Source organism: Rhinolophus sinicus, chromosome 2 (genome assembly GCF_057876585.1).
Source record: "Rhinolophus sinicus isolate RSI-liver-muscle chromosome 2, RSI-T2T, whole genome shotgun sequence".
Classification (NCBI taxonomy): Eukaryota; Metazoa; Chordata; class Mammalia; order Chiroptera; family Rhinolophidae; genus Rhinolophus; species Rhinolophus sinicus.
The window spans coordinates 189,752,213-189,766,880 of NC_142502.1; the positions used below are offsets into that span (position 1 = coordinate 189,752,213).

Genomic DNA, 14,668 nt, shown 5'->3' on the forward strand with positions numbered 1-14,668 from the left:
TAGGTCCTCACCTCAGAAATTTAGCAATGTGTGAACATAGAAGCCAAAGTGGATGTGAGAGAGAATGAAGTGCACTGAAACGCTTAATGTCTTTTTTGAGGGGTGGGTAGTAGAACAGGTTTTTCTTTTTATTGTTATTATTATTATTATTATTATTATTGCAGTAAGAACACTTAATATGAGATTGTCCTCCTAAATGTTTAAGTGTACAACAGAGTAGTGTTAACTACAGGAAAAATGTTGTACCACAGATCTCTGGGACAGCAACTCCCCTTACCCCAGCTCCTGGCAACTACCATTCTCTCAGTTTCTATTGTAGATACCTCATAGAAGTGGAATCATGCAGTATTTGTCTTTCTGTGTCTGGCTTATTTCACTTAGCGTAATATCTTCCAGGTTCATGTATGATATCACACATGGCAAGATTTTCTTCTTTTTTAAGGCTGAATAATATTCCATTGTGTGTATATACCATATTTTCTTTATCCATTCACCCATCCATGGACATTTACACTGTTTCCATATCTTGGCTGTTGTGAATAAAGCTGCAATGAAGAGAGTAGTGCAAGTATCTCTTTGAGTTCATGATTTCAATTCTTTTATAAAAATACCCAGAAGAGGGATTGCTGGATTATATGGTAGTTCTATTTTTAATTTTTTGAGGTACCTCCATACTGTTTTCCATAGTAGCTGTACCAGTTTATAATCCCACCAAAACAGTGTACGTAAGTTCCCTTTACTCCACATCCTTGCCAGCATTTGTTATCTCTTTTTATGATGGCCATTCTCACAGTTTCAATTTGCAATCCCCTGATAATTTGTGATGTTGGACATCTTTTCACGTACCTTTCAGCCATTTATATATTTTCTTTGGAGAAATGTCTATTCAAGTCATTTGCCCATATTTAAATTACTTGTTTTTTTTGCTGTTGAATTGTAGGATTTCCTTATATATTTTAAATATTAATCCCTTATCAGATATGTGTTTGCAAATACTTTCTCTTATTTTGTAAATTGACTTTTCACTCTGTTTCCTTTGATGTGCAGAGCGGTTTTTTTTTCAGTTGGAGGTAGCCCCATTTGTCTATTTTGCTTTTGTTGTTTAATATTGTTAACATGTTTACACAATGCAAAGTGATCTAAAGTTTCAGTGCAATCTCTGTCAAAATCCCAATGGCAATTGTAACAGCTATATACAATGTCAGAGGGATAGTAGATTGGGGGAGGGGTTAATCCCTTTGTGAGGGGCGTAAATGTCTAACTATTACATTGTTTTGTATACCTGAAACTAATTAAAAAAAAATCCCAATGGCATTTTTTTTTACAAGAATAGAACAAACAACCCTAAAATTCATGTGGAACCACAAAATACCCCAGATAGCCAAAGCAATATTGAGAAAAAAGAACATCACACTACCTGATTTAAAAATATATTCCAAAGCTCCAGTAATTAAAACAGGATAGTGCTGCCATAAAGACAGATATCTAGACAAGTAGGACAGAATACAGAACCCAGAAAAACCCATGCTTATACTGTCTGTTGATTTTTTTTACAAGGGTGACAAGAACACTCAATGGGGAAAAGATAGTCTCTTTAATAAATAGTGTTGGAAAAACTGGATACCCACATGCAAAAGAATGAAATTGGACCCTTCTATCATATACAAAATCAACGCAAAATGAATTAAAGACTTAAGTGTAAGACCTGAGACTGTACAACTTCTAGAAGAAAAATAGGTAAAAAGCGTCATGACATTGGTGTTGGCAATGATTTCTCAGAATAGCTCTGCTTTCCTAAAATGTGGGGCCCATTTGTCTTACCTTAGATGACCCTACGGGCATTGACTTTATTTTTCTGGCCTTTCTTCCTCATTGGGAAAGTGCTCATATGGAAACAAGGAGGAGGCGGAGAGTTCATTCTGTATAAAAGGATGCATTAGTTCTTCCTTGAGAAATTACTGAAACCCTCCCTGGAGCTCATGCCTTTTTGCACACTGAGTAGTGCGTGTGGCCGGTGGGGTGGTTGGAAAGGAGAGTGGAGAGAAGTGAAAGTGCCTGGACGGTAGGGGTTTTATAACCTGTCTCTGGGGGAAATGAACAGGAACGCCATGGCCCATCTGAGGAAAAGGCTCTTTGGTGAGAGCCTTTTTCACTGATAATGGACGGGTGGATTCGGCCCCGTCCAAAGCACTGTGCTGAGTGGCCATATGTCGTGGCGTACCTGGGAGTCCTTGTTTACACCTCTTGTCTAGGTGTCCCATCCAGTTTAACGTTTGTCCCAAATATGATGCCCCAGTTGTGTCACCCTGTTGTTAGGGCATTTAAATACAAATTTCAAAATGCTTCTAACTTGGGCCCAGCAGGAAAAATGACTCAGGAAGCATTTCTAGGACATGGGGCTTTTGTTCTTTCACTGAGATGCCTGTGGGAGCAGAGGAAACCTGCAGAACTAATGTGCTTTGAACAAGGGTTGTGCCTACTGAGGCCAGCTGAACTTGTAGGGAGGTGATATCTGCATTATTACTGGCTCCCCCTAAAAATGTACACACAGTACATGTTTTCCAATTGGCCCTAAAGTATCCTCCTGATCGGTAGGAGCAAATCTGAGAAGGAGACCCTGGCTCCCCTGATGCTGGCCACCCCACCAAGGCAAGGGAAGTTGTTTACCTTTGCGTCAGGCTGGTGGTTATGGCTGGAGGAACCTCTGGTGAGGTTAGAGCCCTGCACACATTGGCTTAGGCATGGCAGCGTTCTAACCTCTTAATGACCCTCCATGAAGAAGTAAAGCTTGTTCCTGATGCCACTAATCACGGGTTCCTTCAGACCGAGGCCAGCCATGGGCTGTCTTCCCCAGTGTAGAAACACCAAGCTGTGCTCTCGGGGACAGCACATGCCTTGCAACAGCAGCATTTGTCTCTGCACTTTTGTCCCCCTTCATTTCCTTGTCTTAACATTAATGGGTCCTAAAGCCTCTTTTCCACACTTATTTTCCTTTCCTTTTCTCCTGGAGTTAAGGACATTAGTGAGACAGCATTTCTAGAAAAAGAAAATGTCTGTATCACTGCTGAAATACTGACATAAAAAAATCATATATCATCTATACTCAAAAAGGCATCCTAATGTTAATCATAAAACTTTTTAAATTTTTAATTTCTCAAACAAAGGGGGACACCCCTCAAATTGGAAATGTTTCTCATGAATGACATCCTTTCTCTTAAAAACAAATCATCTAAATGGGAATAGTAATAGTTTACTAATCAGGACAAGCATTCTTATTGGAGGATTGGTTTCCTCTGAATAACAAACTCTTTTTCTTCTATTCGTTTTAAAAGGAACTTTTTTCCTCTTGCCTCTCAAACAGCTTTTGTTTCAGGAGCAGTGACAGGTCACTTACTTGTATTTCAGGTAACTTTTATATCAAAATTTCTTAACCACTCAAGGTTCCTTTTGAGTAATTCTGGCTCGGTTATAGGAACCTCCTGGAAAAACCAAATAAAATTTTCTAAATTTTCTATATTTATCCTACTGGGGCTCTTAAATATAACTGCTTTTGAATTTCCTGATTTTATGTATTTGGGTTGCACTCTTTTGAAACTGATATAGAGGGCAAAAAGTTTGCCTCTGTCTCTCTGTCACTCTGTCTGTCTGTCTCTCCTCCCACTCTCGTTCTCTCTGGCAACATTCGCATTTGTCTGACTTTCCTTCCCCCATAATAGAAAGCATCCATGTCCTGGGTAAGCCTCTTGCAGTGGCTGGATAGCAGAAGAAACTATCTGATGTTTGTGGTCTTGCTGCACACAATTACCAAATGGATGATACACAGCAGATAAAACAGTTTCAGGATACTTCATGTTGAACATGGATCGCCATCATCCTGGCCTCCAAGTAGCGTGACTCCGATTCCCTCTGTCTAGGACGTCCTTCTCTTATCTTCTCATCTGCATCACACTCAGGCTCCAGGCCTGTGCGCCTGACTCCTGCCCAGTCTACGGTTTCTCTTTTCTGAGTATATACCTACTCCAAAGACCTCAGCACTAGTATCATGGGCTGTCTGACAGAGAGGGATGTGTCATAGTTTTCATCTAGTCCAGCATGTCTCCTAATTCAGGAATTCTCCCTAAAAACCTGCCTGGTATGTATTCGTCTGCTGATCCAATTTTCCTTGAATACCTACCACAATGGGGCGATCACTGCCTAAGAGGAAAGTACATGATTTCTAATCGCCCTTAGCTGAACGAGTTCATGTACACTGGTTGCTTCCGTACCTAAAACGTTAGCTGCTTGAGGACAGGGACTGTATGTAAAGATACAGATATAGATATTGATGCAAAGCTATAGCTCCTGTAATACCCAGCAGAGTGTTGTGCACGTGCCACTGTTTCAACAAGTACTTACTAATTGGTTTCTTCTGCAAGGTCAATGGTAAAATGAGCATCAGGTTGCCCTCAGCCTCCCTAATAACAAGGGATCAAGTGAAGCACATTTAAAACAACTTGGTCTCGTTTGTAAAACTGAGGGAATTCCTACTCGAAAGGCTGCCCCTCCCCTTTTTGGTCCCATTTACATGTTAATGGGAACACAGGGCTCATCACTCCTTCAGTGGGCTGCCTGGCCTCAGTCGTACTGTACTAAGTACGGGGACAAGTTCGCCTTTTGGATGACGGTTTGCTAAGCTCAAGGCTGAAGTCACACGGTCCTGGCCGACGCTCTTTCCGCCTTGTCTCTGAGACGCGGCCATTCCTGGGTGCGCAACAAGGACAACCGGCGAGCCTCACCACGGGCTCGCACGCACAGGCCCGCTTCCGGGAGCCGGCGGGGCCCGCCGGAAGTGACGCCGCACCACCTGCTGCCCCCGACGGCCCGCCGGAAGTGACGCCGCACCACCTGCTGCCCCCGACGGCCCGCCGGAAGTGACGCCGCACCACCTGCTGCCCCCGACGGCCCGCCGGAAGTGACGCCGCACCACCTGCTGCCCCCGACGGCCCTCCCGGAAGTGCCGCGGCGCCTCCGCGTGGAGGACGCCAGAGCCGGAGGCACCGGAGCGGCCTGAGGAGCTGCCTGAGCAGCGGGGTGGCCGCGGCCGTTCCTGCCCACGTATGACGTTTAGGAGCCGGTGCGACGCCTCGTCACGCGGCCCCCGCCGCCCCTCCAGGAGCCTGTGCTCAGCTCGGCCGCCCGGTGCCCCGGTGACGCCCTCATGCCCAGCGCTGCCGCGACGCCCGCCTTCTCCCTGGGAGCTCCGGGCAGGCGCCCCGAAGGTGCGGCCTGTTCTCCCGCCTTGGCGTCGGCCTTGTCCCTGGTCCCACCCCACCGAGGGCGAGGGCTGAGGACGAGGCCCCGGGACCGCTGCCGCCACTTCCCCTTCCTGTGGGACTGAGGTGCTTCTGTGAGCGGGACTCGCAAGTGAAGGAGGGTGACACTCGGGAAGCGTCCTTCCGTGAGGAGTGCACCCTGTTCCCGGTGTCACGGACTCGCCGCCGCCGCCTCTGCTCGCTCGCCCTCCTGCTCACGGACGCGGGGCTCCCGTGACAAGAGCTGCCCGGGCCGGTGGGGAGAAGAGCTCCTCGGCTTCTTGTCTGCTTCCCACTCGGCGCGCAGACTTCCGGGGGCTCCCCCGTGGGACTCCTCGCGGAATTTTTTCGCTTTCCCGTTTCCGATCCCGAGATATAAACTGTTTTCTGTTCTCCACCATGAATCGTTTCCACAAAGTGACGGCCAGTACTATCAACCACCTGGGTTCAAGGCAAGGAGCAGATTTTCCCAATTTCCCGACCAATTTTTCTCGGGACTGCGTCGGAAAGCGAAAACAATTCCCGAGAACGGGCGGGAATTCCCACCCGGAAACCCTAGCCGCCGAACCTCTTGTGCTTGTGTTCTAATGACACATGCAAACTTGACTTGTCGTGCGACGTGAGCCGGGGGGAGTGTGGCCGCCAAGGCGGGGTGCATACCGTCTTGTGTGCCCCGGGTCTGGCCAGGGCCCTCAGAGGCGCCGCAGGAGGGCACAGCCTGCCCTGCACACCTGTCACTCCGGGACTTCTTGTCCTTTCCCAGAGGTCGTGTCACAGGGGGGAGGGCCATATGTGGTCCAGACATATACAAGAAAGGGAGAAGCAGCAAACAGAAGGGAACTGAGGAATGGCCCCCAAAGTTCCTTATGTAGCCAACCTAAGGCTTTGTGGACTTTGTAAGTTTTTCTCTAATTTCCTGTGTTTTTGCACAGACGTTTGGGTATAGAATTGTTTCATTATCTCCTACCAGGTCCCACCTGAGAAAAGCCACACACCCAGGGGACATGAGGACAGGAAGTCAGCTTGGTGGGAGACCAGGCTGCTCTTCCCTCTGCAACGCCCCGGTCCCCCCAGAGCTGCGTGGCCTCCTTTGCCTGTACCCTGCGCCTGCTGCAGTGGCACCTGCGTGTGCCCTGTGTGTTGTCCCCGCCCACTTAACTCAGTCTCTTCCTCCCCACTCCCCGCAGCGGTGAGCACAGAACCCTGCAGCCACCGCCCAGGCTCAGCGGCCTCGAGGAGACACCCGGGGCTCTGAGAGGCCCTGGGCGCAGAGCACACCCCTTCTGTGCATTTCCAGTGTTTTCCATGCTTGCCCTGGCACTCTTAGAATCATGCTTTTTTAAGTTTTAAGAGATACCCCGTAAAAGCTCGAAGACTGCTTACAGAAATATTTAAAATTATTAAATACACCATGTGACAGTGATGTCAGGGCCCTTCCCAAACCTAGGCCCACAGTGACTCCTGGGTTGGGGGCGAGAGCCACCTCTGCAACTGTCGTATCAGAGCAGGCTCCCCGGAAACCTGCCACACCTGACAGCATTGCGTGGACAGTTGTCATCACGCACGGACCAGGACCCTGAGTCTCATCTGAACAGGATGGCTTCCCTCCCTCCTGCTCCATTAACGACTATATCACCCTTTGTTGTTGCGTCTCATCTGTTTAGACAAGGACCTGGTGTCTTCCTCTTGGCTCAGTGTCCTGCGTCTCACACCTCAGAGTTACCTGTTTCAGCTCTTGGCAGGGAGTAAACGCCTGCTGGATGAAATCTGAATCACGGGTTCAGGGGACTTCCCGTTTCAGCTCCAATATATAAAATCGTGGCTTATATATCTCACTGCCCTGGGTCCAGGACGCTTTTATCTTATAAAGGGATTTGAGCTCTAATCATAAATCACTGGTTTCATAGTCAAGAGATAGAAAAGCCACCACAGCTTTGTAGCTAAAGCCCAAGAATATGACCCTTTTTTCTGATACTTGGTTATTCTCACTTTTTGTGTTACTTCTGTGCCTTGTCCGTGGTTTTGAGTTTTACTTCTCTGAGTTTTCCTTACGTAAAAATATGGTTTCTGTAGAGCTGTATTTCCAGGCCGTTCCCCTTGTATCTCCAAATTGATTTTTGTCATAACCCTATAAGGTGACTGCAGCACGTGCTGTTATTATTTTGTCATTTTCCTAGTCCGCTAATGGAGGAGCTAGTTGAACTGTAATGTTCATACTGCCAGGAAGTGGCGGAAAATACCAATTCAGATCTGGGCTTCTTTGGCTAGACTTTGAGCTTTCTTTTGAGCCAGTGGTTCTCAGCCTGCGCTGCATGTTAGGGTCACCTGGGGAGATTTTTCAGAAGAGGGCTAAAGCGGTCAAGTACATGGTGATGGAAGAAGACTAGACTTCGGGTGGAGCATACAGTAAAGTATACAGAAACGGGTTATAAAGTACACCTGACATTTATATAATGTTACTAACCAATATTCCAATGAATTGAAAAAAAAGAAGAAACTGATGCGTGGGCTTCACCTCAGGCCAATTCTGGCCCTGCAGGTGGAGAGCAGGACGTTCCCAAAGCTCCCCAGGGGATCCTAATGTGCGTCCAGGGCTGAGAACTACCCTGTCTTCCTCCCTCTCTGTGAGGATGAGCAAGGGAAAGAGCGAGCCGGTTTGTGGGGGTGAGGCTCGTGGACGATTTACAGAAGTTTGACATTTAGCCTTCAGTTCCTTGTAGGAATAGCCTCCCAGTTGGAATGTGCATATTGTACGTGATTGTGCTTGAATGGTGCCCTTACGTCATTGCTATCTTTTTGCGCACGTCAGCTTTGTGTGTCTTTATAATGTAAGCTTTGGGCTCACACAAGGTGAATCCGTACAGCGTGTTCTTGCCTTTACACCAGCACATAGCATCTCCTCGTTGAGCAGGAAAGGACTGAGAGGTCATCTAGTCCCATGACTTGCACTTGTTCATTAATGAAGAGCCCTTTTTAAAATTGAAAGCAGATAAGGTAGGAGCAGGGCTCCAGGCTGGTCCCTACTCGCCTCCTGGGCTCATGTGGACATTTGCTCAATCAGGAGCTGGGTGTGAGCTGAGGGCCCTCAGAGATAGAAGACAGGCTGTTAAAGATTCCTGTTTTACTGCCGAGGGAAACGAGCCCGAGAATGGGGTTCCAGAGTTAGCAGAGGAGCCCAGACTGAGACCAAGAAATGCCTTCGCCCTTCTGTTTTCTGCCTGTGTACTGTAGTTCACGAGTGGGTGGCTGACATCGTGATATTCATGGATGATGTTGCGATGGGGGTTGCCAAGCCACTGTCAGAACATAAATACCCTGACTCCCACTGGAGACCCTGCACCTGACGTGGATGGGTCTTCCCCAGAGAGCAAATTTCCTTTCACTGCACACTCGCCCTTCTCTTTCCCTCCACCTTGTGGGACCCACCTCCTGGGACCCTGTTGGCACTGGAGTGAAAGTGAGGCTATGTTTATGCCACGACGCAGGTGAGCTTGGGGTTTGGGGACTACAGACTCTAGGCAATTAATTGGATCTACATATAAATCTAATTTTTCATCCCCTCAGACAGTAGTAAGAAAGTCACATAATTTCTCAGATAGCACATGCTTTAAAGTATCAGTCATCTGCTCACTCCATTTAGAGAGGATTTTTGGTTCTATTCCATTTAGCCTGCTTGGCAGTACCAAGAAGAGTTACGTTTCCATTGCAAAACATCCAGCAACGGCCACTAATGGCACAAGAGAGCTTGTTCTGGTCTTACAAAAAGATGACTGTTCAAGTTCACACAGCTGTTAGCTGGTGGTTAGGATTGTTTGGTTATTATTGCCATAGGCTATAGCTATATGTTCATATATTTGGAGATATTTTGTATTTACCTCTCACAGCCCAACTTTTCCATAAAGTATATATGGAAATTAGCTCACTAAATGAAGCTAGTCTGGCCTGAAAAAAAACCAAAAAACAAATAGTGCTTTTTTAAAAATTAAGACTTTGAATTAATTATACTATTACCATACTTGAAGTGTGGGGAGGAATAGTATAAGCCTGAAAAATATGTGCATAAATCAACAAATATATAAAGAAACAAACTTTTAGGCTAATATGCAAAAAAGGCCCAGCCTGTTTGCTAGCACAAGTCAGAATATGCCCTCATTAGCCAGGTGGTTGCACGTACCAAGTTTTCTCAGGGTTAAGGAGCAAATCGTCACCCTTTCTGATTCAGTCTCACTGTTGTCAGTGGAAGAGTCTGTCTGCACAGACAAGTATCCCCATTGCCATGGTCTCCCTCAGGGAATAAGGAATCTCGACCTACCTCTGATCACGAGCCACAGAAACCTACAGAAAAACAAAAAAAATAAGCCTGTAGTTTATATCAAAGGGTTGGAAGTTTTTAAAGTGTAATTATCTTAAAGAAAATAACTTGTCATTAACTAATTTTGATTTAAGAAGCTGTCAGTTTTGAGAGTATAAAATGAGACTAAATGATATCTCTAACGAGAAATCTGATGTCTGTCTTGGGAAGGCTATAGAAGAGGGCAAGTAAATCCTTTAGTGTGAGCTGTGTATCTGCTAGAGTTCTTGAAGTCAAGCCTTGAGTTCTGATATCACTCCACTTAAATCTCCAGCGTGTTCTACGGTTGGTACTGACTTGTAGAGTTAGACCAGTCAATGAAGCTGTAGTTGCATTGCTGTTACTGTTTCCGTGGAAAGTTTATCGCTTCTCCTCTGTTTAAAAAGTGGTGATATTGACATGCAAATAATTCTGATTTTGTCTCAAAGACAGTATGAAATAACTCTTAATTTACTAGAATATTTATATAAATTTAAAGACCAACTTCCTGATAGCTGAAGCTTAATTGTAGAGATCAAAAGGGATCTTAAAGATCATCCAACGCATTACCCTCATTTTACAAATGAGGAAGTTACCCTGTATTTTTTAAATCTGTCATTTTTTCATATGCAGTGATTAGATTATTTACATTTTAAATAAATTAAAGGGATTGGGACTTGCCCATACTAGCCAGGGGTTCTTTAAGTCACTTAATTTTGGGCATCTGTATGTGTCTTAAGCCTGGTATTTTGCATGAGAGCCAGGATGAAAATCAAAGCAATGGCAATTTTAGATGAAATAAGTGTGCACGTGTGTATATACATACATCTCTGTCTATCTTTCTTACTTGATTACGTGAGCATTAATTAATCCTATTTGTTTGCTATCAACTTCTCTAAGTGGACTGGACAGTAGGACTCAGTAATGTTGTTTTTGACACCCCATCTGTCCGTCTGATTAGTCCCTTCCCTCCCTGCCCTCAAATTTATGCCCCCCTCCTCCCATTGTGCAGATAACCATTCCAGGGAAACCAATTAAGGCTGATGTTTGCGCAGGAATAGCTCTCCAACCAGCACTGGGCCCTTGTTTCTTGGTGTCATTGTTCACAGATAACCTTGCCTGCTATACCCACATGCAGGGAACCACTGGGCCACTTAAAACCATTAAGGCCTTTTTTTCTAACTGACAGTAGGCAAGGGTACACTAACCCAAGTAGAAACTAGATTTGCTGCTGTCATTTTCAGTTATAAAGTAAAGGTTGCAAGGCCTGAAATTCTCCTAAGTATCTTCTAATGGGTTCTTGCTTTATTTTCACCATTTGTTAGAAATCATCAGAAATTTGATATCTGCATTACTTCTTTTTAAAGTGTACATATATTTCATTTGATTTTGAGCAATCTAAAATGGTCTCCAGGTTTTAATAATGATGATACTGTCCTGGGAAAGTCATCAACTCTGTCTGCACAAGGGGCGAGGTCAGTATGTGAACCAAAGCATGTTCACAAATGTTAGATGTTTTTGAAAGCAGTGAAGAACTCAGGGTGCAAGTGTTGGAGGGGGTGAGAAATTGCAGGGTAGCCTGGCGATGCAGAAAGAACGCTAGAGTCAGAAAATGGTGTTCTGAGCCCCGCCCACCACCTTCTGTGTGTCGCAGCGAGCTGCCTAACATCTTGAGCCCACAGAACATGAGCTAATGGGCCCACAGTAGCTAATAGAGTCTGGTTTCTCAGTTCGATAGCCAGTAATGGGAGTTATTGTTTGTGCTGTTCTTACTATGAAGATGCTTATTCTTTTCACGATCATCACACAAAATAGGCTGCAAAGACCCAGAGAGAGAGGGCGTTCCAGGTGAAGGTAAAGATGTATGTGAAGTGGAAACCATAGAATTTCATGTTCATTTTTCCTCCCACAGAGCTGCTAAAATTGGAATGAATGTGGTTGGTGGTTAGAAAAAGTTGATTCATATTCCAAAGGAATTCTTTTCCTTTTCTTCAATAACCCCAGTTTTCCATGTAAACCTAGAAAATAGGAAATACCAGAAACTTCATTCCTTTCACTTCCTGTCTTCCTTTCATTGTCCTGATATGGCCTTAGGTAAGCAATCTGACTTTGAGATTCTTACTTGATTTTGTATTCACTGCCCTATTGGATTCCAAAGTGTACACCCTGCAGTCCAGAACCTTCTGTTGATAACAGTGATTTCTACCTGGCAAGCAGGCACTGTCCTGGGCCTTTGAGCTCACTCTGACTCACTTCCCTTTGTTGGTGGTCTCTGTAGGCCAGACCTCTGGGGACTGACTCAAGTTACACATACCTGACTTTGTTCTGTAATTTCTGTTGAAGCACAGACTTTTATTTCAAAAGCACTCTACCTTCGAGGACACACAGTTGTGTGCAGCTCAGGACTGTTCCTCAGCTGAAGTGCAGTGAGTGTGAGCGTGTGTGTGCACGGCCTCCACTGGCTGGAGGACGAGAGCTCACACGCGGGGAAACCATCCATCCCCATCGAGTGAGGGGGACACACTCAAGTCCACTAACCACTTGTCCTATCTTTTCTTCATGCAGAGCGGCTCCCGCGGAGGCTGAGGCTGAGGTGCGTGTAGCAGGTGCCGGTCCTGTGATCCACGTTGACACTGAGGAGTCACAGAGTGTGGTATGTTAACACACATGGGGCCTGGACTTGGTAGGGCTCTGGAGGTTACCTGGAAACAAGTAGAACTCAGACTGCAGTGATGCCTGATGTCGAATTAGGCCTGTTGGGAAAGGGTTCTTTTCTAGCGGTATTTCTTGTTTTCGATATTTAGATGCTTTGATTTTATATTATCATTTAGTTGATTAAATATCCATGTTAAGCTGGCACATAACTGACTTTTTCTTACATCTTTACACTGATGAGAGCATCATATGTAATCCAGATATTTCAAAAACAGATCAGTCAAGCTGAGGGCCTTAACCCAAATCATATTTGTATGCCTACTAGTGTTTTTAGCTGCCTCTCTTTTCATTACTGATATTTATATGGTGCCTTGTAGATTTCAGACTCTTCCACTCACATTCTTTAATTGGGGCCTCATAAAAATTCTAGAAACCAATTGGTTAAGAGTACTGACTGAGCCTCTGTGTATAACCCATACATCTGGTATTTCCTTTGTCAGGTGGAGTGTGTGACAGACGCAGAGTGTTGAGGGTTAGAAGTGACATTTTTTGAAATCTGTTATTCTTTTGTAAAATTCCTCTTCACTATTGATTTGTACGTGGAGAGGCAAATTGCTACTAATGTTTAGCATGTATCACATCCTGGCTTCGAGTCAGAGCCACATTGTGTAACTTCCTGTTTATTGTCTTTTTCGACCCTCACTGTACTCTTAAAAAGGAAATATCACCACCCCCCTGGGGACAAGAGGAGACCAGGGCTGAGGGAGGTAGACAGCTGGTCCAGGTCACATCAATTACAAAAAATTCACCCAGAATTGTAGTCCTTTTTGGCACCATAGTTTCCTTTTTCCGTGGTGGCACACTTTAGGCATTTGTATCCCTTTTAAAATCTATCCTGAAATGTAATTTCATTACTTTTCAGCTCTATTAATGAGTAGCATTAACTTGACCAGGATGTGTTAGAGACCTCTGTCCCTGTCCTGTAACCTTGAAGCACACATGTGACTCCTCTGGACCTCTGCTGTCTCTTACAATGATGAGTGGGTAGGACTGAGAATTGCTGCTCATATACATAAGAAAAATTTAATCCCCATCAAGACGTCAGAAGTGAACCAGTCAGTTGGGCCTGGAAGTCTCTATTTAGTACACAGTTACTTTTTAATTGTTCAAAAACTATGCATTTTTCAAGGCATTATCTCTTTAATCTCCTTCATTTTTTGGTGGTAATGTTGTCAGGAACTTATCTCCTAAATGTTGTCATTCCCACTGATATCGAATTGCCAGAGAGATCGATTTTTTAACTTTAGTTTTTTTTCCATAATTAGTATATGCCCATTGTAGAAAATTATAGTAGTAGTGTGCATATGTGTGTGTGAGTATGTGTGTGTGTGTATACATATACATATATACCTATATGTATATACATACATTATAATAAAAAAATTAAAACACTGAGAGTACCAGAATTCAGTGATAATTACTATGTTGGTTTAAAATTCTTCACAATTGTTGCTTTGCATATATAATTTTAAATTAAGATGGATAATACTGTATATTTGTTCTTTACTCCTTTTTTACTTTATGCTTCATACATATCTTTCTATAGCGGTAAATATATTTCAGTAACATTTTTTATGGTATATAGTATTCCACTTCATGGCTATTCTAAAATATATCTAGCCAATCCTCTATTGTAATTTTATCAGTTGGCTTTTTAAATTCTGCTTTATAAATAAGTTTTAATGACCAATTTTTTACCTAAAATTTTTTACACTGTTAGTTTTCTGTAACATAAGTTAACATTATAGTAGCTGGGTCAAAGGACATGTACATTTTTAGCCTTTTGAGAATGTTAATACTTTCAAAATGCTCCTCCATTCATCAGTCTTTTCATGTGACTGCCTGTCTATAAACATAACAAACCATCAGTGTTTGAATGGTGTGAGGTTTCGTATACAAGCTTTATGAATTTGACCTTAAGAAAAAGTAATCTCAGAGTAGGTTTAAAAGACTAAAATTTTATTTCAATATATATTCTGAATTCCCAATAACTTAGTTCCAAATCTTGCACTTTCATTCCCTTGTTTAGAGATGAATTTAACGTGTGAGGTCCCAGCTGGTGTGTAAGACACTAAGAAGACTGTTGCTAAGTAAATGGATAGGACACGGCCCCTGCTTTTACGGGTCACCCTTTAGTGATGGAGTCCACGCTTACACTGAGTGCGTGTGAAAAACACTCACACATTTGCTTTTAAACATATAATCTCATCATCCTCCATTTAGCACAATGACAGTGATTATTCTTGATTCCTAAACCCCGAGTATTTCCGGATCCGCAGTCATTAGAGAAAGCTTGTGTGGTGCTTGTTACTGTACTGCAGAGGGTACTGTA

The 14,668-nt window shown here is 44.1% G+C and overlaps 1 protein-coding gene across 30 annotated transcripts in view; it reads left to right on the plus strand.

Annotated features, from left to right (window-relative positions):
- The window catches only part of MYT1L (myelin transcription factor 1 like), a 365,607-nt gene that overhangs the window by 28,884 nt on the left and 322,055 nt on the right, over positions 1-14,668 (plus strand). For all 30 annotated transcript variants that reach the window (XM_019752014.3, XM_074331624.2, XM_074331629.2 and 27 more), the window contains exon 2: positions 12,187-12,274. The gene's annotated coding sequence lies outside the window, so the exon portion shown is untranslated. The remainder of the gene's footprint in view (positions 1-12,186; positions 12,275-14,668) is intronic.